The 23118-nt window shown below is 38.1% G+C and overlaps 1 protein-coding gene across 13 annotated transcripts in view; it reads left to right on the forward strand.

The window, feature by feature from the left end:
- Positions 1–23118, forward strand: part of LDLRAD4 (low density lipoprotein receptor class A domain containing 4) — a 418190-nt gene that overhangs the window by 110510 nt on the left and 284562 nt on the right. Inside the window, exon 1 of one of the 13 annotated variants that reach the window (XM_074383798.1) lies at positions 2838–6633. The exons of the other annotated variants lie outside the window; for them this stretch is intronic. The gene's annotated coding sequence lies outside the window, so the exon portion shown is untranslated. Of the gene's footprint in view, positions 1–2837; positions 6634–23118 lie in introns of those variants that run through there. 13 annotated transcript variants of the gene reach the window in all.

Below are 23118 nucleotides of genomic sequence, written 5' to 3' on the forward strand. Positions count from 1 at the left end.
CTGCCTCAGCCTCCAGAGTAGCTGTGACTACAGCTGTGACTACAGTAGCTGTGACTCCATAGCACCTGGCAGTTGGCTTTAGAATTGTGAGTAGTAGCTGACTACTCCAGGGAAACTGACTACTCTTTGTAGGGGTGGGTAGCCTTTGATAATCTTGTCTATTTTTCCTGTGGAAGTCAGTTCAGATAGCTTTGGTACAGCAAGTTTTGGTAAATTATACTTTCTTAGAGACTTCATTTCATTCAGAATTTAAAATTTATTTGTATCATGGTGAGCAAAACATTCTTTTTTGGGTTGAATATTTAAAAAGTATTTTTTAGAGAAATTTTAAGTTCATAGCAAAATTGAGCACATGCTACAAAAATTTTCTTATATACCTCACCCTCACATAACCAGCCTACTCCACTATCAACATCCCACACCACAGTGGTATATTTGTTACAATTAATGAACCCACAGTGAAACATCATCACTAAAAGTTCATAGTTTATGGTGGAGTTCACTCTTGGTGTTGTACATTCTGTGGGTTTGGAAAAATGTTTAGTGACGTGTTCACCATTAGCGTATCATACACATACCGTATCTTCACTGCTCTAAACATCCACTGTGCCTCACCTATTCATCTCTCCCCCCCATCAACCTGTGGCAGCCACTGGTTCTCATTGTCTCCATAGTTTTGCCTTTTCCAGAATGTCATATGGTTGAAGTTGTAGAGTACGTAGCCTTTCAGAATGGCTTCTTTCATTTAGTAATATGTGTTTAAGGTTCCCCCATGGCTTTTTTGTGGCTTGACAGCTCATTTCTCTTTGGTGCTGAATAACATTCCATTATCTGGATGTATCACAGTTTATTTATCCACTCTTCTACTGAAAGACATGAGGTAGTTACTTCCAAATTTTGGCAAATATGAATAAATCTACTATAAATGTCCATAAGTAGGTTTTTGCATGGTTATAAGTTTTTAACTTTTTTTAGTAAATACCAACGAGCACAATGCTGGATCATATGCTAAGAGTATGTTTAGTTTTTTTGATACTCTGTCAAACTGTCTTCTGAAGTGACCATACCATGCTGCATTCCCACCATCAATAAATGAGAGTTCTGTTGCTGTTCATCCATGCCAGCATTTGGTATTATCAGCACTCTGGATTTCGGCCATTCTAATAGGTGTGTAGTAGTATCTCGTTGTTTTAATTTTCATTTTCCTGATGAACTGTAATGTGAAGCATTTTTTCATATGCTTATTTGCCATCTCTAAATCTTTGAGAGACTATCTGTTAAAGTCTTTGTCCTATTTTTAAATTGGATTATTTGTTTTCTTATTTTTGAGTTTTAAGAATTCTTTGTATGTTTTGAATAAGAGTCTTCTATCAGATGTGTCTTTTGAAAATATTTTTTCCCAGTATGTGGCTTGTGTTCTCATTCTCTTGGCATTGTCTTTCACACAGCAGAAGTCTTTAATTTTAATGAAGTCTAGCTTATCAATTATTTCTTTTATGGATCATGCCGTTAGTGTTGAATCTAAGAAATTGTTGCCATTCCCAAGATCATCTCCTGTGTTATTTTATGGAAGTTTTATAGTTTGTGTTTTATATTGAGCTCTATGATCTATTTAGAGTTAATTTTTGTGAAAGGTATAAGGTATGTGTCTAGGTTTATTTATTTTCGCGTGAGCATACCTAGTAGTTCCAGCACAATTTGTTGAAAAGACTATCTGCTCCATTATGTTGCCTTTACTCCTTTGTCAAAGATCAATTGACTATATTTATGTCAGTCTCTTTCTGGGATTTCTATTATGTTTTCTTGTTCTGTTTGTCTGTTTTTCATCAATAACACACTGTCTTGATTACTGTAGATTTATAATAAGTCTTGAAGTCAGGTAGTGCTAGCACACTGAATTTGTTCTTATTCAATATTATGTTGGATGCTCTGAGTGTTTTGCTTCTCCTTGTAAATTTTAGAATCAGTTTGTTAATTCCCACAGAATAACTTGCTGGGAGTTTGATTGGGGTGGCATTGAGTCTGTTGATGAAGTTGGGAAGAACTGACATCTTGACAATATTGAGTATTCCTATCCATGAACATGGACCATCTGTTTAATTTATGTAGTTTCTTTTTTTTTTCTTTCTTCAGAGTTTTGTAGTTTTCTTCATACAGATCTTGTTAGATTTATGTTTAAGTATTTTGTTTTGGGGAGTGATAAATGATATTATATTTTAAATTTCATATTTCACTTGTTCTTTGCTATAGGAAAGCAATTAACTTTAATATATTAACTTTATGTCCTAGAATGTTGATATAGTTGCTTATTAGTTTCAGAATCGTATTCATTCTTCTGGATTTTCCCTATCTGTACACAAAGACGGTTTTATTTATTCTTTCCAAATCAGTACGCCTTTTATTTCCTTTTCTTTTCTTGTCTTATTGCACTAGCTAGGGCTTATAATACAATGTTGAAAAGTGGTGGTGAGAAGGATGCCCTTGCCTTGTTTCTGATCTTAGCAGGAAAGATTCTCATTTCTCATCATTAATTGTGATACAAGTTGAGGAAGTTTCTCTTAACTCTTTCTTTTCTGAGAAAGGGTTGAATTTTACTTTATAGATTTATCTGAGAAGTTTTTAATTGATAAACTTAGCTCATTTACATTATTTATATGACAATTATGTTTTGTCTAAGTTATGTCACATTTTATGTTTTCTGCTTTTATAGTTTCAAGTCTTTTTGATTATGTGACTTACGCTTTCATGTTTTGTCTGAGTTCTGTAACTTTATGTTTTCTGTTTTTATAGTTTTTAAATTGGTCTCTTATGAGGGCTATTTTAAGTTGATGTTATATTTTTTATATTTGTGAATGTTTGTATTTTTTCTAATAGTAACCTTTTGATTATAACTTTAGGGAATGTCTTCACTCCTCTGGTTCATTAGAGGGAAGCTGCTACCATGACCACTGGTGTTGAGTACATGTTCTCTTCCTTCCTCTCCCCTCACTGCACTCCCTTGTGTCATACTATTAGATATGCTCATATGTATATTTACCATCATACTGTTAGATATGCTTATATGTATATTACTTTTTTATCACATTTCAATGATAGCTTTTGATTCTCAGTCACTAGGGCTAAGGCAGTCAGTGACATTATCCTGTGTCCTACCATCTTTTGCTGCTCTCCCCCATCACTGCAGTTTTTGCTGGTTGTATGATTTTTACATTGTCACTAATTATTACATTTAGATTTGGTTGATTACTTTAATCATCACATTTGTTTTAATCTTAGTTCTATAGTTAAATGAATTCAGTTGCCAGTTCTTTTGCTTTTATTTTCCTCATCGTCTCTTAAAATCATTGGGACAAGAGTTCCTGAATGGCTGTGCATTCAAAACTGTCAGTCAGTGGTCATTTTACTTGAAGGAATGCCTGGCTGGGTATAAATTCTTGGCTTATGCTTTATTTGCTTAAGTATTTTAAGTATTTTGAAGCAGTAACATATGTATTTGTGGCATAGAGTATTACTTTGAAGAAATACGTGGCTAGCTTAGTACAGTTCCTTCTTATAGATGACTTGATTTTTTTCTTTTTGCCTAATTACTCAGTCTGTGTAGTGTTACTATAAAGTACTACTTGAAGCTGGGTAATTTACAAAGAAAAGAGGTTTATTTGGCTCACAGTACTACAGGCTGTACAAGAAGCATGGTGTCAGCATCTGCTTCTGGTAAGGGCCCAGGAAGCTTCTACTCATGGCAGAAGGTGTAGTAGAGCTGGTATCTGTGGAGATCACATGGTGAGAGAGGAAGCAAGAGAGTGCAGTGAGGTAACTAACAGAGTGAGAACTCATGAGGGAGGGCATTAATCTATTCCTGAGTTTCCAACCTAATTGCCCAGATACCTCCTAATAGGCAATATTGGGAGTCAGATTTCAGCATGAGGCTTGGAGGGGGTCAAATATTTAAACCATAACCCTAGGCCAAGAGTTGTCCTTTATCTTTAAGGTCAGATTTATTAAGTTCAGTTTTACTAGGATATGCCTGGTTGTTGACTGTTCTGGGTCCGTTTTGGAATGGCCTGGGTGCCTTTTCAGTATGTAGATTTAAATCTTGTATTTAGGACATTTTTCTTGAATAATATCTTTAAATATTTGTTTCATTCTATTGCTTGTTTTTATTTTTTAGGGATTCCTTGTATGCATATTTTGACTCTCATTTGTCATGCTTCCAAACCTACCATTCCCCCGTCCCCAGTCCTCTTTTTCCTTTACCTGAGTTTCAATGTCTAGGCTTTTCTAATCCATTCTTCTATCCGCCCCCCCACACACTTTTTTTGGATTCTGCAATACCTAGTCTGTATTATGCTAATTTAAAATTCATCTTCATTTATGTGACTTTTTCTCCTAAGTATTTTTTTCCATACTCTCCCTTTTCTTTTTTTCTCACTGTTTTTTCCTTGAGTTCTTATATTTGTGCTTTGTGGTACCTCCCTTCCTCTCTCCATCCCTCCCTCCTGTCCTCCTCCCTTTCCCTCTCTCTTTCAAGGTGATTGCCTCATTAAGTTTTACAAAATGGCAAAATTTTGGTTACAAGTTTCATCTGCCCCCTAGCAACATTCTAGGGAGTTTTCTTTGTCTATTGGTAAGTTTCATGGCTTTCTTTCACATTTTTTCATATAATAACTTTATTGCTTTTTCAATTCCCTTTTTATTACTCATCATTGAGTGAGCTGGGTTTTCCTAGGCCAGCTTTATTCAAGAGATACTGTGGTATGGAGAAGCTTCCAACCAAGATGGCTTTCTAGGCTTTACAACCCAGAACCTCTCTCTCTCTCTGATGCACTAGAGAGAGGGCTATTTCCTACAGATGTAATTCATCTCTGAAATTTTTATTAAATGGTCTTGCCTCAGATTCTTAGAGATGCCGTAAGTCCTGGAGGGCTGCAGTCCAGTTTGTGCACTCATACGTGCAATTATGGACTAGAGCCATGTCCTTCAGGGTGTGTTCTTCACCTTCAAGCATGCTTTCACTGGTGGTGCTTGGATTCATTCATTTCTCTGTGTTTCTCTTTGAAGTTTCTGTCCAATCTCAGCTGCCTCTGGTAGACCTTACAGATACTTTCAATTCTGGAGATTATACTTGTCTCCTAGTTCCATAGAAAATGGAGTTAAAAAATTCTGTGAAACTTTTGTCATTGTCTTTTTGCTTTCGTTTGATATCCAGAGGAAAGGAAAAAGTTCTGTTTATCCATTTCGTTACAGATAAGGAAAGTGGTTTCATAAAGGTTAAGCAACTTGATCGGTGTCACCCAGCAAGGGCAGAATGATTTTCAACATTGAGTTTAAAAGTCGTCCGGGGGCAGTGGCTCACACCTGTAATATCAGAAATTTGGGAGGCCAAGGTGGTAGGATTGCTTGAAACCAAGGAGTTCAAGACCAGCCTGGTCAACATAGCAAAACCTTGTCTTTGCAAAAAGTAAAAAAAAAAAAAGTTAGCCAAGTGTGGTGGCACACACCTGTAGTCCCAGTTACTTGGGACCTGAGGCAAGAGTTTGAGGCTGAAGTGAGCTGTGATTGTGCCACTGCTTTCCAGCCTGGGTGACAACATGAGGCCATATCTAAAACCAAGAAAAGTTCATGCTCTTTCACTATATTTTGGTGTTTCTTCAGTGTTGGAGAGACAGTCATAGTGGAGAGCAGTTACAGAGTCAAAGCAACTTTAGTCTTACTGGATATTTGTTAGAGGTAGATGTATTTAAGTAACAAGTTATGATTATAGAAAATTTTTATGCTTTCAGTTAAGAACTTTATGATCACCTATAGCTTCAAGTTCCCTCTCTTCCCTTCTCTTTCCTCTTTCCTGCTGTGACCCCGAAAGGAGATACAGGTAGACAGGCTCTCTATTGTCATCTGCTACCTTGCTTGCAACTTCTCTGAATGCAACTGGTGCTTCTTATCATCCACCATGTTTCCTTTCAATTCTCCCTTGATTTTTCTTTTTCAGAATGGCATCCACTGCTATATGTTCTCCCCTTGTTTTGTTTAAGGGGTCCTCCAGTCACACTGTTCTCTGGAGGTCAGGGATGAGTGGGTAAAATCTGATATCTTTTCTTTCCAGGTTCCCAAGTTGCTAGTGGCTGAGCTTTCTGAAGCAGAGAGATTCAAAAACAGTTCCTGTTGTTGTTGATTCTCATAGAGAATCCTCAGTCCTGACTACTCTTGTGCCCTTCCTCCGTGTAGTGTTGGTGGATTTGTTTGTGAATGTTTCTGAGAGTGTAAAGGTTACTATCACACATGTATTTACTCTGTAAAGATAAGGTTCTGGTGAAAATAGAATCGAACTGTGCCACGTCCTCTGTCTTTACATTTCTGTGAAGAACACAGTTTAGTTTCTAAAAATCACTGGTGATTGCCCTCTGTATGAAAAAATAAGGCTTATTTATTTACACTTAAGGTCATTGGAGGATCATACTTAATTGTTTGAACATATGAGTCCTGTTTACAAATTCTGGCTCGTGTGTTTTTTTTGTTTGTTTGTTTATGTTTAGCTGGGTAGATTTGTGGGAGACTCAGGGTGTAGAATAGAGGGAGAAGATGACCCTGTTTCAAAATGATGCTTTCCACTGATTGCTTCCTCTGAAGAAGACAACGGTGAGTTCAGGGGAGCTTTTATTTTCTTTCCTGAGTAGGGATGGAAGGAGGGAAAAGACAATTTCTTTAAAATAATTTATAAAATGTTTTGCATTTTTGTTTATGCTTAATTTATATCTGTGACATTGAATTTGAGCAAAGTGGTCACATATTTTGGTAGAGAGAAAGGAGGCATTTAATAGTTTTATTTTCCACATTTTAGGGGGTACTTTCCACTGCAACTTGAGATTGGCTTTCACTGATTAATATAATGGCTTTTCAAAAATTAATATGTTCTATAGGGAGCACATGATCTCCTTAATCTGTTATCCTTCTGTGGTATCACTACTTCTTAAGTTTTATGTCCTTTTGATATGTAAAGATAAAAACTTAGGATAAAACTATAAACAAAAATCTTATATAGCCAGAAAAGGAACAGTGTAATGCTGATATTTTGCTTTAAGTAATAAAATAAAAAAGTTTTTTAAATTATAGAGATGGTGATAAAATATTATGGAGAACAGTTTGAAAAGAATAATTTTTAAAAGGAGGTAAGAATTGATCAATCTCGATCAACCTAGAGGTAACCATTGTTAATTTTTTTCCCATTGTAGTAAAACACATATATATATAAAATATTAAAATTCACTATTGTAATAATTTTTAGGTGTACAGTGTCATGATGTTACATAAACTCACATTATTGTGCAGCCATCACCACCATCTATCTGCGAAATGTTTTCTTCTTTTTAAACTGAAACTCCATATCCATTAGACACTAAGCCCTGGTTTTTCCCCCTCCCCAGCTCTGGCAACTGCCGTTCTACTTTCTCTATGAATTTGATTACTCTTGGAACCTTGTAAGTGAAATTATTTGTCCTTTTGTGACTGGCTTATTTCGCTGAGCGTAATACTCATTTATGTTGTAGCATGCATCAGAATTTCCTTTCTTTTTAAGGCTGAATGATAATTCACTGTATGTATATGCCACATTTTCTTTATCCATTCATCTACAGATGAACACTTGGGTTCTTTTCACTTTTGGGTTAATGTGAATAATGCTGCTATAAACACTGATGTACCCATGTCTGTTCGAGTCCCTCCTTTCAGTTCTTTTCAGTATAGCACCAGAAGTGGAATTGCTGGGAAAGTCTATGTTTACATTTTTTGAGGAACTTCCATTCTGTATGCCACAGTGGCTGTACCATTTTATATTCGTACCAGTAATGTACAGGGTTTCAATTTTTTCACATTCTTGCTAACTTTCTATTTTTTTTTAAATAGCCACCTTAATGTGTTTTTGATTTGCATTTCCCTAATGATTTGTAATGTTGAACATCTTTTCATGTGCTTATTGGTCATTTGTGTATCTTCTTTGGATAAATGTCTATTCAAGTCCTTTGCCCATATTTTGTTTGGGTCTTGCTGTTATTGAGCTTCTTTATGAATTCTGAATATTAAACCGTAATTGGATATATGATTTGAAGATATTTTCTCCCATTCTACAGGATGTCTTTCACTTTCACATATATATATATATATATATATATATATATATATATGATTGCACTTTAGGTTCTGTGGTATGTGTGCAGAACATGCATGCATGTTTGTTACATAGTTGCATACATGGCAATGTGGTTTACTGCCTCCTTCACCCCGTCACCTGTATCTGGCATTTCTCCCCATATTATCCTTCCCCAACCTCCCTAGCCACTGCTGTCCCTCGCCTATGCCCCCTCAGGAGACCCCAGTGTGTGATGCTCCCCTCCCTCTGTCCATGTGTTCTCATTATTCAACACCCACCTATGAGTGAGAACATGCAGTGTTTGATTTTCTGTTCTTGTGTCAGTTTGCTGAGAATGATGGTTTCCAGATTCATCCATGTCACTACAAAGGACAGGAACTCATCATTTTTTATGGCTGCATAGTATTTCATGGTGTATATGTGCCACATTTTCCCTGTCCAGTCTATCATCGATGGGCATTTGGGTTGGTTCCAAGCCTTTGCTATTGTAAACAGTGCCACAGTGAACATACGTGTGCATATGTCTTTATAATAAAACCATTCATAATCCTTTGGATATATACCCAGTAATGGGGTTGCTAGGTCAAATGGAATTTCTGTTTCTAGGTCCTTGAGGAATCACCACAGTGTCTTCCACAATGGTTGAACTAATTTACACTCCCAGCAACAGTGTAAAAGTGTTTCTATTTCTCCACATCCTCTCCAGCATCTGTTGTCTCCAGATTTTTTAATGATTGCCATTCTAACCCACATGAGATGGTATTTCAATGTGGTTTTGATTTGCATTTCTCTAATGACCAGTGATGATGAGCATTTTTTCATATGTTTGTTGGCATCATATATGTCTTCTTTTGAAAAGTGTCTATTCATGTCCTTCTCCCAGTTTTGAATGGGTTTGTTTGTTTTTTTTTCTTGTAAATATGTCTTAGTTCTTTGTAGTTCTGGATATTCGCTCTTTGTCAGATGGGTAGATTGCAAAATTTTTTTCTCATTGTGTTGGTTGCCAATTCACTTTAATGATTATTTCTTTTTCTGTAGAGAAGCTCTGGAGTTTAATTAGATTCCATTTGTCTATTTTGGCTTTTGTTGCCAATGCTTTTGGTGTTTTAGTCATGAAGTCCTTGCCCATGCCTATGTCCTGAATGGTTTTGCTTAGGTTTTCTTCTAGGGTTTTTATGGTGTTAGGTCTTATGTTTAAGTCTTTAATCCATCTGGAGTTAATTTTAGTGTAAGGTGTCAGGAAGGAGTCCAGTTTCTGCTTTCTGCACATGGCTAGACAGTTTTCCCAATGCCACTTAATAAAGAGAGAATCTGTTCCCCATTGCTTGTTTTTGTGAGGTTTGTCAAAGATCGGATGGTTGTAGATGTGTGGCATTGCCTCTGAGGCGTCTGTTCTGTTCCATTGGTCTATATCCCTGTTTTGGTACCAGTACCATGCTGTTTTGATTACTGTAGCCTTGTAGTATAGTTTGAAGTCAGGTAGCATGATGGCTCCAGCTTTGTTCTTTTTGCATAAGATTGTCTTGACTATGTGGGCTCTCTTTTGGTTCCATATGAAGTTTAAGGTGTTTTTTTCCAGTTCTGTGAAGAGGGCCATTGGTAGCTTATGGGGATAGCGTTGAATCTATAAATTACTTTGGGCAATATGGCCATTTTCATGATATTGATTCTTCCTTACTGTGAGCATGGAATGTTTTTCTATCTGTTTGTGTCCTCTCTTATTTCCTTGAGCAGTCGTTTGTAGTTCTCCTTGAAGAGGTCCTTTACATTCTTTGTTAGTTGTATTCCTAGATATTTTATTCTCTTTGTGGCAATTGTCAATGGCAGTTCTTTCTTGATTTGGCTTTCTTTAAGCCTGTTATTGATGTATAGGAATGCTTGTGATTTCTGCACATTGATTTTGTATCCCAAGACTTTGCTGAAGTTGCTTATCAGTTTAAGGAGATTTGGGGCTGAAATGATGGGGTTTCCTAAATATACAAACTTGTCATCTGCAAATAGAGAAAATTTGATTTCCTCTTTTCCTAATTGAATACCCTTTATTTCTTTTTCTTGCCTGATTGCTCTGGCTAGAATTTCCAATACTGTGTTGAATAGGAGTGGTGAGAGAGGGCATCCTTGTCTCGTGCCAAATTCGAAGGGAATGCTTCCAGTTTTTGCCCATTTAGTATGATATTGTTTGTGGGTTTGTCGTGAATAGCTTTTATTATTTTGAGATAAGTTCCATTGATACCTAGTTTATTGAGAGTTTTTAGCATAAGGGGCTGTTGAATTTTGTCAAAGGCCTTCTCTGCATTTATTGAGATAATCAGGTGGTTTTTGTCTTTGTTTCTGTTTATGAGGTGGATTACATTTATAGACTTGTGTATGTAGACCAGTCTTGCATCCCTGGGATGAAACCTACTTGATTGTGATGTGTAAGCTTTTTGATGTGCTGTTGCAATCGGTTTGCCCGTACTTTATTAAAGATTTTTGCATCTATTTTCATCATGGATATTGGCGTTAAGTTTTCTTTTTTTGTTGAGTCTCTGCCGGGTTTTGATAATCAGGATGATGTTGGTCTCATAAAATGATTTGGGAAGGATTCTCTCTTTTTGGATTGTCTGGAATAGTTTCAGAAGGAGTGGTACCAGCTCCTCTTTGTATGTCTGGTAGAATTTGTCTGTGAACCCATCTGGACCTGGCCTTTTTTTGGTTGGTAAGCTATTAATTGCTGCCTCAACTTCAGCCCTTGTTATTGGTCTATTCTGGGTTTCAACTTCTTTCTGGTTTAGGCTTGGGAGGATGTAAGTGTCCAGGAATTTATCCATTTCTTCCAAGTTAACTGGTTTATGTGCATAGAGTTGTTTGTAGTAATCTCTGATGGTAGTTTGAATTTCTGTGGAATCTGTGGTGATATTCCCTTTATCATTTTTTATTGCATCTGTTTGACTCTTCTGTTTTTTTATTTATCTGTCTAGTGGTCTATTTTGTTAATCTTTCAGAAAACCAGCTCCTGGATTTATTGATTTTTTGAAGGGTTTTTTTTGTGTCTCCATCTCCTTCAGTTCTGCTCTGATCTTCATTATTGCTTGTCTTCTGCTAGCTTTCGAGTTTTTTGATTTTGTTCCTCTAGCTCTTTCAATTTTGATGATAGGGTGTTGATTTTAGATCTTTCCTTTGTTCTCATGTGGGCATTTATTGCTATAAATTTTCCTCTAGACACTGCTTTAAATGTGTCCCAGAGATTCTGGTACATTGTGTCTTCATTCTCGTTGATTTCGAAGAACATTTTTTATTTCTGCCTTCATTTTGTTGTTGATCCAGTCAACATTTAAGAGCCAGTTGTTCAGTTTCCATGAAGTTGTGCAGTTCTGAGTTATTTTCTTAATCTTGAGTTCTAATTTGGTTGCACTGTGGTCTGAGAGATGGTTTGTTATGATTTCCATTCTTTTTTTTTTCTTCTTTTTTTTTATTGCATTTTAGGTTTTGGGGTACATGTGAAGAACATGCAAGATTGTTGCATAGATACACTCCTGGCAGTGTGATTGCTGCCTTCCTCCCCATCACCTGTATCTGGCATTTCTCCCCATGCTATCCCTCCCCAACTCCCCACCCCCTGCTGTCCCTCCCCTATTTTCCCCCAACAGACCCCGGTGTGTAGTGCTCCCCTCCCTGTGTCCATGTGTTCTCATTGTTCAACACCCGCCTATGAGTGAGAACATGCGGTGTTTGATTTTCTGTTCTTGTGTCAGTTTGCTGAGAATGATGGTTTCCAGGTTCATCCATGTCCCTACAAAGGACATGAACCCATCGTTTTTGAGGGCTGCATAGTATTCCATGGTGTAGATGTGCCACATTTTCCCTGTCCAGGCTATCATCGATGGACATTTGGGTTGGTTCCAGGTCTTTGCTATTGTAAACAGTGCTGCAATGAACATTCATGTGCATGTGTCCTTATAGTAGAACGATTTATAATCCTTTGGATATATACCCAGTAATGGGATTGCTGGGTCAAATGGAATTTCTATTTCTAGGTCCTTGAGGAATCACCACAGTGTCTTCCACAATGGTTGAAATAATTTACCCTCCCACCAACAGTGTAAAAGTGTTCCTATTTCTCCACGTCCTCTCGAGCATCTGTTGTCTCTGGATTTTTTAATTATCGCCATTCTGACTGGTGTGAGATGGTATCTCAATGTAGTCTTGATTTGCATTTCTCTGATGACCAGTGATCAGCATTTTTTCATATGTTTGTTGGCCTCCTGTGTGTCTTCTTTTGTAAAGTTTCTGTTCATATCCTTTGCCCACTTTTGAATGGGCTTGTTTGTTTTTTTTCTTGTAGATCTGTTTTAGTTCTTTGTAAATTCTGGATATCAGCCCCTTGTTAGATGGGTAGACTGCAAAAATTTTTTCCCATTCTGTTGGTTGCCGATTCACTTTAATGACTGTTTCTTTTGCCGTGCAGAAGCTGTGGTGTTTGATTAGGTCACATTTGTCTGTTTTGGCTTTTGTTGCCAATGCTTTTGGTGTTTTGGTCATGAAGTCCTTGCCTATGCCTATGTCTTGAATGGTTTTGCCTAGATTTTCTTCTAGGGTTTTTATGGTGTAAAGTCTTATCTTTAAGTCTTTTATCCATCTGGAGTTAGTTTTAGTGTAAGGTGTCAGGAAGGGGTCCAGTTTCTGCTTTCTGCATATGGTTAGCCAGTTTTCCCAACACCATTTGTTAAACAGGGAATCCTTTCCCCATTGCTAGTTTTTGTGAGGTTTGTCAAAGATCAGATGGTTGTAGATACGTTGTGTTTCCTCCGAGGCCTCTGTTCTGTTCCATTGGTCTATATCTCTGTTTTGGTACCAGTACCATGCTGTTTTGATTACTGTAGCCTTGTAGTATAGTTTGAAGTCCGGTAGTGTGATGCCTCCCGCCTTGTTCTTTTAACTTAGAATTGACGTGGCTATGCGAGCTCTCTTTTGGTTCCATATGAAGTTCAAGGTGTTTTTTTCCAGTCTGTGAAGAAGGTCATTGGTAGCTTGATGGGGATAGCGTTGAATCTGTAAATTACTTTGGGCAATATGGCCATTTTCACGATATTGATTCTTCCTAACCATGAACATGGAATGTTTCTCCATCTGTTTGTGTCCTTTCTTATTTCGTTGAGCAGTGGTTTGTAGTTCTCCTTGAAGAGGTCCTCTATGTTCCTTGTTAGTTGTTTTCCTAGGTATTTTATTCTCTTTGTAGCAATTGTGAATGGCAGTTCATTCTGATTTGGCTCTCTTTAAGTCTGTTATTGGTGTATAGGAATGCTTGTGATTTTTGCACATTGATTTTGTATTCTGAGACTTTTCTGAAGCTGCTTATCAGTTTCAGGAGACTCTGGGCTGAGATGATGGGGTCTACTAGATATACAATTATGTCATCTGTAAATAGAGACAATTTGACTTCCTCCTTTCCTATTTGAATACTCTTTATTTCTTTTTCTTGCCTGATTGCTCTGGCTAGAACTTCCAGTACTATACTGAATAGGAGTGGGGTGAGAGGGCATCCTTGTCTGGTGCCAGATTTGAAAGGGAATGCTTCCAGTTTTTGCCCATTCAGTATGATATTGGCTGTTGGTTTGTCATAAATAGCTTTTATTGTTTTGAGATACGTTCCATCAGTACCTAGTTTATTGAGGGTTTTTAGCATAAAGAGCTGTTGAATTTTGTCAAAGGCCTTCTCTGCATTTATTGAGATAATCATGTGGTTTTTGTCTTTGGTTCTGTTTATGTGGTGAATTAGGTTTATGGACTTGCATATGTTGAACCAGCCTTGCATCCCTGGGATGAATCCTACTTGATCATGGTGGATAAGCTTTTTGATGTGCTATTGCAATCGGCTTGCCAGTATTTTATTCAAGATTTTTGCATGTATGTTCATCATGAATACTGGCCTGAAGTTTTCTTTTCTTGTTGAGTCTCTGCCGGGTTTTGGTATCAGGATGATGTTTGTCTCATAAAATGATTTGGGAAGGATTCTCTCTTTTTGGATTATTTGGAATAATTTCAGAAGGAATGGTACCAGTTCCTCTTTGTATGTCTGGTAGAATTGGGCTGTGAATCCATCTGGACCTGGGCTTTTTTTGAGTGGTAGGCTCTTAATTGCTGCCTCAACTTCAGCCCTTGTTATTGGTCTATTCAGGTTTTCAACTTCTTCCTGGTTTAGGCTTGGGAGGAGGCAAGTGTCCAGGAATTTATCCATTTCTTCCAGGTTTACTAGTTTATGTTCATAGAGTTGTTTGTAATAATCTCTGATGATGGTTTGAATTTCTGTGGAATCTGTGGTGATCTCCCCTTTATTGTTTTGTATTGCATCAATTTGGTTATTCTCTCTTTTCTTTTTTATTAATGTGGCTAGTGGTCTGTCTGTTTTGTTGATCTTTTCAAAAAACCAGCTCCTGGATTTATTGATTTTTTTGTAAAGTTTTTTGTGTCTCTATCTCCTTCAGTTCTGCTCTGATCTTAGTTATTTCCTGTCTTCTTCTAGGTTTTGAGTTTTTTTGATCTTGCTCCTCTAGCTCTTTCAATTTTGATGATAGTGTGTCAATTTTTGATCTCTCCTTTCTTCTCATGTGGGCACTCATTGCTATATATTTTCCTCTAAAGACTGCTTTAAATGTGTCCCAGAGATTCTGGTATGTTGTGTCTTCGTTCTCATTGGTTTCGAAGAACGTCTTTATTTCTGCCTTCATTTCGTTGTTTATCCAGTCAACATTCAAGAGCAAGTTGTTCAGTTTCCATGAGGCTGTGTGGTTCTGAGTTAGTTTCTGAATTCTGAGGTATAGCTTGATTGCACTGTGGTCTGAGAGACTGTTTTTTATGATTTCTGTTCTTTTGCATTTGCTGAGGAGTGATTTGCTTCCAATTATGTGGTCAATTTTAGAGTGGGTATGATATGGTGCTGAGAAGAATGTATATTCTGTGGATTTGGGGTGGAGAGTTCTGTAAATGTCTATTAGGTTTGCTTGTTGCAGAGCTGAATTCAGGTCTTGGATATCCTTGTTAATTTTCTGTCTGGTTGATCTGTCTAATATTGACAATGGAGTGTTAAAGTCTCCCACTATTATTGTGTGGGAGTTTAAGTCTCTTTGTAAGTCATTAAGAACTTGCCTTATGTATCTGGGTGTTCCTGTATTGGGTGCGTACATATTTAGGATCGTTAGCTCTTTTTGTTACATTGATCCTTTTACCATTATGTAGTGTCCTTCTTTGTCTCTTTTGATCTTTGTTGCTTTAAAGCAGGTTTCCCCAAACTACGGCCTGTGGGCTGCATGCGGCCTCCTGAGGCCATTTATCCAGCCCGCCACCACACTTCAGGAAGGGGCACCTCTTTCATTGGTGGTCAGTGAGAGGAGCACAGTATGTGGCTGCCCTCCAATGGTCTGAGGGACAGTGAACTGGCCTCCTGTGAAAAAGTTTGGGGACGCCTGCTTTAAAGTCCTTTTTATCAGAGATGAGAATTGCAACTCCTGTTTTTTTTTTGCTCTCCATTTGCTTGGTAAATCTTCCTCCATCCCTTTATTTTGAGCCTTTGTGTATCCTTGCATGTAAGATGGGTTTCCTGGATACAGCACACTGATGGGTTTTGGCTTCTTATCCAGTTTGCCAGTCTGTGTCTTTTGAGTGGGGCATTTAGTCCATTTACATTTAGGGTTAATATTGTTATGTGTGAATTTGATACTGTCATTTTGATGATAGCTGGCTGTTTTGCCCATTAGTTGATATAGATTCTTCATTGTGTTGATGCCCTTTACCATTTGGTTTATGTTTGGAGTGGCTGGTACTGGTTGTTCCTTTCTATGTGTAGAGCCTCTTTCAGGAGCTCCTGTAAAGCAGGCCTGGTGGTGATGAATTCTCTGAGTACTTGCTTGTTCGCAAAGGATTTTATTTTTCCTTCACTTATGAAGCTTAGTTTGGCTGGATATGAAATTCTGGGTTAAAAATTCTTTTCTTCAAGGATGTTGAATATTGGCCCCCACTCTCTTCTGGCTTGTGGCGTTTCTGCTGAGAGATCTGCTGTGAGTCTGATGGGCTTCCCTTTGTGTGTAACCTGACCTTTCTCTCTGGCTGCCCTTAGCATTTTCTCCTTCATTTCAACCGTGGTGAATTTGATGATTATGTGCCTTGGGGTTGCTCTTCTTGAGGAATATCTTTGTGGTGTTCTCAGTATTTCCTGGACTTGAATATGGCCTGCCTTGCTAGGTTGGGGAAGTTTTCCTGGATAATATCCTGAAGAGTGTTTTCCAGCTTGGATTCATTCTCTCTGTTACATTCAGGTAGTTTTGTTCTAGCAAGTTTTGAAATCAGGAATTGTGGGTCCTCCAACTTTTTTTTTCCCCTAAAATTGTTTTGGCTATTCAGGATCCTTTGATATTTTATATGAATTTCAGAATGGGTTTTTCTATTTTGCAAAAAAACATTGTTGGAATTTTGATAGGAATTACATTGAATCTGTAGATCACTTTGGGTAATACTGATATCTTAAAAATATTGTTTTCCAATCCATGAACATGGAATGTCTTTCCATTCATTGGTGTCTTAATTTCTTTCATCAGCATTTGTAGTTTTTAGTGCACAGGTCTTTTACTTCCTTGGCAAAGTTTATTCCCAAATGTTTTATTATTTCTGACATTATTTTAAAGGGAATTGTTTTTAAATTTACTTTTAGGATTGTTTGTTGTTAGTGTATAATAATGCAACTGATATTTGTGTGTTGGTTTTGTTTGTGACAGCTTTGTTTGTGTTTGTTTATGTTTTATGTTCATTAGTTCCAATACCTTTTTTTTTTATAAAGGGAATCTTTAGGGTTTTCTACATATAAGAACATGTCATCTGTGAGCAGAGGTAACTTTTCTTTTTTCTTTCTTATTTCTTTTTCTTGCCTGATTGCTCTGGCTAGGACATGTACTGTGTTTATAGAAGTGGCAAAAGTGGACTTTCTTGTCTTATTCCTTATCTTAGAGGAAATGTTCTTAGTCTGTAACTTTTGAGTACGGTGTTAGTTGTGGATTTTTCATACATGGCCTTCATAATGTTGAGGTAATTTTCTTTTATTCCTGGTTTATTGAGTGTTTTTTAAAAAAATCATGAATGGTGTTGAATTTTGTCAAATGATTTTCTGCATCAATTGAGATGATCATGTGGTATTTGTTCTTCCTTCTGTTAATATGATGCATTACATTGATTGATTTTCACACGTTGAACTTCTTGCATTCCAAGAATAAATTTTTCTTTCTGCCCCTCAGATTCAATGGTTTTAATGACCTGTCTAGATTTTCTTATTCTTTTTTTACCTCTTTGAGTTTGCTGTTAAGTTCCTCTAGTATATTTTTCAAAATATAGGAGCATTTTTCAGTTCAGTTATTATGTTTTTCAGCTCTAGAATTTCTGTTTAGTTCCATTTTATAATTTCTGTCTCTTTGCTATTATTTTCATTTCGTTGTTAAATTATTTTCCTGATTTTTTTTAGTTCTTAGTCCATTTTTTTTCTAGCTCTTTGAGCATATTTAAGACTCATCATAAAATGTTTGCCTGGTATATTCAATGCCTATGTTTCTTCAGGGATAGTTTCCACTGCTTTATTTTCTTCATTTCAATAGGCCATGCTTTCCTTTTTTGCTTTTTTAAAATTGAAAATTAGGCATTTGAAAAAAAAAATAGTCACTTCTTCCTGTCTTTTAGGGTGGCTTTGTGTTTGGGAGGATCTTTGGGATCAGCTGAGCCTCATTAATAAGCTGAGTTTTGGGGTAGCTCACTGTGAAGATTTAAGGCCTTGCCAGGCCCTTTTCTGGGTATGTGCTTTATCAGGGCCTGTGTATGCTTTTCAATTCCCCATATAGATGGCAGCTTTAAATTTTCTTAAGTTCCCCAGGACTCTCACCTTGGCTGCTGGGCCTTAATTCTGTTGTATTCCTCTGCCCCCAGTATTCCTCTGCCCCCAGTCTCCTTGCCTTAGGCATCTGTGGGTCTGTATTTTTACCATAGCTCTCGCTGCTGCTTCCTGCTTCCTGTCCCTTTTCCTAGCCTGAGAGCCAAGCTCTGGTGGTTTTTACCTTCTGAGCTCCGAGTTAAGTAGTGCAGAGACCAGTCCTCAAGCAGTCCTCAAGCATGTTAAAATGTTGCAAATTAGGTCAGCTCCACTCCCTTCAGAGGGAGGGAATTGGGAACTTCAGCCACTGCCTCCTCCAGCCCAAGGCTACACCAGGCCCGGAGGTGGGAGAAAAAGAGTGAATAAAAATGAAATGAAATTACAGACGTTTTGAATGTAGCTTCTTGATTAGGCATTTGCTTAATGACTGTAGAACTTTGTTTTCCAGATCTTTTATAAAATTAATGTAGCCAGTCTCTAGTTGTTTTTCTTTAATGTTTTTTTGGGTGAATGAGGGCCCGGAGCCTCCGGGTCTGCTGTTTTGCTAATGTCACTTCTCTAGATAATATTCTCTTTTTTTGTGTGTAGTTAATACAATAGTGATTTAACTCACAGGATTAAAAATGTTTAGAGTTTTAGCTGGGCATGATAGTGCATACCTGTAGTCCCAGCTGCTTGGGAGGCTGAAGTCAAATGATCACTTAAACCCCAGGGTTTGATGCTGTAGTTTGCCACGTTTGCACCTGTGAATAGCCATTACACTCCAGCTTGGGCAATATAACAAGACCCAGTCTCTAAAACAAGAAGTAAGAAAAAGCTTAGCATTTAATTTCTTCAAGTTCTTTGGAGAATGCAATAATAAATTGTCAATTTTATGCTAAAATTTCTCGTTTTGAAGTTCTCATGCTGATTTAGTTGCAGCTCAACTTTTTATTTATAAAAAAGGAATTTGCTCTTAAAAATGGTATGATTTTGGGGCCAACAGCGTTAAATGCATAAAATGGGAATGTTCTTTCAGTGCTCTTGGGTGCATACTCTTGAATAGTCTGTAATTTTGGCAGAGGCTACTGTGATTAGAAATTATGTCATTTGTTTGTGTGATGGAAAAATGTAGAGAACTAGAGGCAGTCTAGTTCTAAATTACTGCTCCATGAAACCAAAGGGGTCTGAGATGACTTAGACATCATCCTTCTTGAGGATAGGAAGTGAATCAGTGACCAGCTGAGCCTTCAGACATTATTTAGCTGGGGTTCTGAACCCAGGATCCATTAATGGACTTAAACTTTCTTTTAAAATATATTCCAAAATCATTTTACAGAGATTTATTCTCATTTTCCTCAGCGTGCAGTTTGGTCAGCACTGAGGGCAAGGGCTTGTGCTGTTAGATGAAGATAGATGTGCTGTAACTGTTTATTGAGTCCTCTGGCAGCTTAGGGTGGCCTTGTGACCCAAGGCTGTCTCTAGTGTCTTCAATACCCATCTTCAAGGAGGGTCTGCCCTGGAACCTGTTGTCAATACAGAGGGTTCCAATTTGATTTAATTGGATACTTGAAATGAATGGAAAGAGGTGCTTGTTTCCACCCCATTTCTATGCCTGTTTGACACGTTGGTCATAAACGGTTTCAATGGGCAGATTGAAGTTGTTGGACTGTCACACTGTGGTGAAGATGCCTGGTACAGCATTGCAGAGGACCTTTCAGAGGAGACGGGTGCTTCTACACTTTAGTCTCTGTTGTTATGTTTTTGTGACATTTAATCAATCTTACCAATTTTTAAATCTAAGCTTGGAGTGAAACTTCGGCACCCTGATAGTACATAAAACTTAGGAAGATCTGATGTATGTGGGGAATGAGAAAGAGGCCAATTTTATCTTTCTATTTGGATAACCTGCTCAATTCCTGCTATACTGTTGATCTAGAAAGAGACAGTTAGGACCCTTTTCTCTTTGTCTTTTCTAAGGAGTTTCTATCATAAGCCAGTGTTAGAATTTATCATATGAGGGAGTCAGTGGCTCATCCACATAAAGTAATAAAATATTTGGGGACATGCTGATAGCATTAGTGTTTCCAGAAAGGCAAATGCCTAGTTAGCATAGTTCTTAGTAAGTCATATCTGTCAATAATTATTTTCGGTTATGCTGAAATCACTTTGGTCACTACAAAAGTGAAGTGTCTTTTCATTTCTAAGAGTCTGTGGCTTTTTTTGAAAGGCAGTCTCACTCTGTTGCCCAGGCTGAAGTACAGTGGTGCGATTTAGCTCACTGCAGCCTCAAGCTCCTGTGCTCAAGAGATCCTCCCACGTTAGCCTCTGGAGTAGCTGGGACCACAGGCATGTGCCACTGTGCCTGGCTAATTTTTAAAAAAAGTTGTAGAGAGAGAATCTTGCTTTGTTGTCCAGCCTGGTCTTGAACTCCTGGCCTAAAGTGCTCCTCCCACCTTGGCATCCCAACGTTCTAGGATTAAGGCATGAGCCTCCATGCTTGGCCTCCAAGAGTCTTAAGTTGGGTTTTCTAGAAGCAGAACCTGAGATCGCAATCCAGTTGCAGTGAGTTACTGAGGCCATATTCTTGGTAGCAGGGGATTGAGGAGTGTGGGATTGGACAGTGGAGGGAAGAGCTTAAGCAAGTGTGCAGGCTCAGCCAGGGTTCTGCTTCAGCACAATCCCTTGAGGCCTCCAGAGCATGAATTGCTCTATTGATTTGGACTCACTTTGAGAAATTCCCAGTATTGGGCACTATTGGCTCCTGGCTGCCTGAGAGTGCTGGGGTCTGGGGCAGGCCACTGATTATGACCTCTGTGGGGAGGAGGTTCCCACCCAGCCAAGGGCAATCTTCTTGGAAGGGTGGCTGTGGGCCTTTGACAGCAGGGGCTTGCAGCTCTTGGGACAGATACATTGCCACCACACCAAGTGTGCAAAGGTCTGGGGTAATGTCAATGCATTGCTTAAAGCTACTGTAACTTATTTGAGAAAAACAACTCATTATTTTTAGTATCTATTATATTTCATCATAAGTCAGACTTAGAAGATGTAAGGCTGTAGAAAGAAGAAAAAGTAGGCCGGGCATGGTGGCTCACGCCTGTAATCCCAGCACTTTGGGAGGCCAAGGAGGGTGGATCACGAGGTCAAGAGATTGAGACCATCCTGGTCAACATGGTGAAACCCCGTCTCTAAAAAGACAAAACGCCATCTACTAAAAATACAAAAACTTAGCTGGGCATGGTGGCGTGTGCCTGTAATCCCAGATGCTCAGGAGGCTGAGGCAGGAGAATTGTCTGAACCCAGGAGGCGGAGGTTGTGGTGAGCTGAGATCGCGCCATTGCACTCCAGCCTGGGTAACAAGAGCGAAACTCCATCTCAAAAAAAAAAAGTAGGACAGACCTATTTGAAATTTAAAAGACTTTCCCATCTAATTAAAAGGCTTACCTTTTTAATTATAAAATAAAACACAGGTACAGAAAACACAGGAAGCAAATATAGAGTGTAGTGGATTATTTTAGACTCTTTCCCCTGGAACTATCATTCAAGTGAGGAGCTAGAAATTTGCTGCCCCCAGGAATCCCCTCTGTGGGCTGCACCTTTCCCATCACACCATCTTCTTCCCTCAAGGAGCAGCCACTGTCTTGACCTTATAATAATGACTTCCTGACATTTCTTCATAATTTTATCATCCAAGTTTGAGTTATAGTTTAATATTCTCTAATTTAAAAAACTTGATATGTCTTTTAGGTCGGGCACATTGGCTCACGCCTGTAATCCCAGCACTTTCGGAGCCCGAGGTGGGCAGATCACTTGAGGTCAGGAGTTCAAGACCAGCCTGGCTAGCATGGTAGAATCTTGTCTCTACTAAAAATACAAAAATTAGCCAGGCATGTGACACACACCTGTAATCCCAGCTACTTGGGAGGCTGAGGCAGGAGAATTGCTTGCACCCAGGAGGCAGAGGCTGCAGTGAGCTGAGATCATGCCACTGCACTTCAGTCTGGTTGGCAGAGCAAGACTCCATCTCAAACAAACAAACAAACAAACAAAACTTGATGTTTTTTAAGTTTAATTTTTAACAGGCAGACTCTCTACTCCTTTCTTTTCCTTGAAATTTAATTAATTAATTAGAGATCAAGTCTTGCTCTGTTGCGCTGGACTCCTGGGTTCAAGTGATCTTCCTGTCTTGTTCTCCCAGAGGGCTGGGATTATAGGCATGAGCCCCCACACCCAACTTGCTTGAAATTTATTTGTTGTAATGGATGGTGGAATGCAGAAAAAAATAAGAAGCATATTTGTTAAAGAGCCTGGACCTGTTGGCCTCTAGAGTTTCCTTCACCCTGAATTTTGCTGACTACAGACTTGTGGTATGATTCAACATGTTTGTCTGTCCTCTGTATTTTCTATAACTTGGTAGCTGTATTAGGAACCTTGATCAGAATTGGGTCTTCTTTGGCAAGTCTAGAAGTATTGTAGTTTTTTCATCAGGAGACATAATGTTATCTTCCTAGCTGCATTTGTTCATTGGGGCATTATAAGGTGGCCATCTTGCAATTCTGTTATTTTGTTTTTATTTATTATCTGGAACACTTTTATAAGGACATGGTTCCCTTCCTTTGCCATGGTTACCTACGGTATATGGCTCATTTAAATGGTTCATGTTCCTTTCAGTTTCCAAGTTTCCCAGTCATCTTTCAGAGGTGCCTGATTTTGTACATATAAACTCATGGATTTTAACATAGTTGATGAGTTTTGATCCATTACAGCTATTATTATTATTGAAGTTCAAACTATCCTATTCACAACTGATGAAACCCTTTTCTGGTTGTTTCCTGAGTCCTTTTGACATGATCCTAGTCATCTTTGATGGCTTCTTCACTATTGGGTATGACAAGATTTTCCACATTCATATTGTATATATTTTTTGTACCAGACCTGGAATCAGCCATTTTTTTTCAAGAAGCTCTAGTTTATTAAATGATAAATTACATTTCAAGAGCATAGTCTGCATATTAGGGATATTCACTGACACAAGGTTATTGTTTTTGGGACATTTTAGTGGACAAAGCTGTGTTTGTGTGTGTGTGTATGTGTGTGTGTGTGTGAGAGAGAGAGT

This window comes from Saimiri boliviensis, chromosome 13, assembly GCF_048565385.1.
Source record: "Saimiri boliviensis isolate mSaiBol1 chromosome 13, mSaiBol1.pri, whole genome shotgun sequence".
Classification (NCBI taxonomy): domain Eukaryota; kingdom Metazoa; phylum Chordata; class Mammalia; order Primates; family Cebidae; genus Saimiri; species Saimiri boliviensis.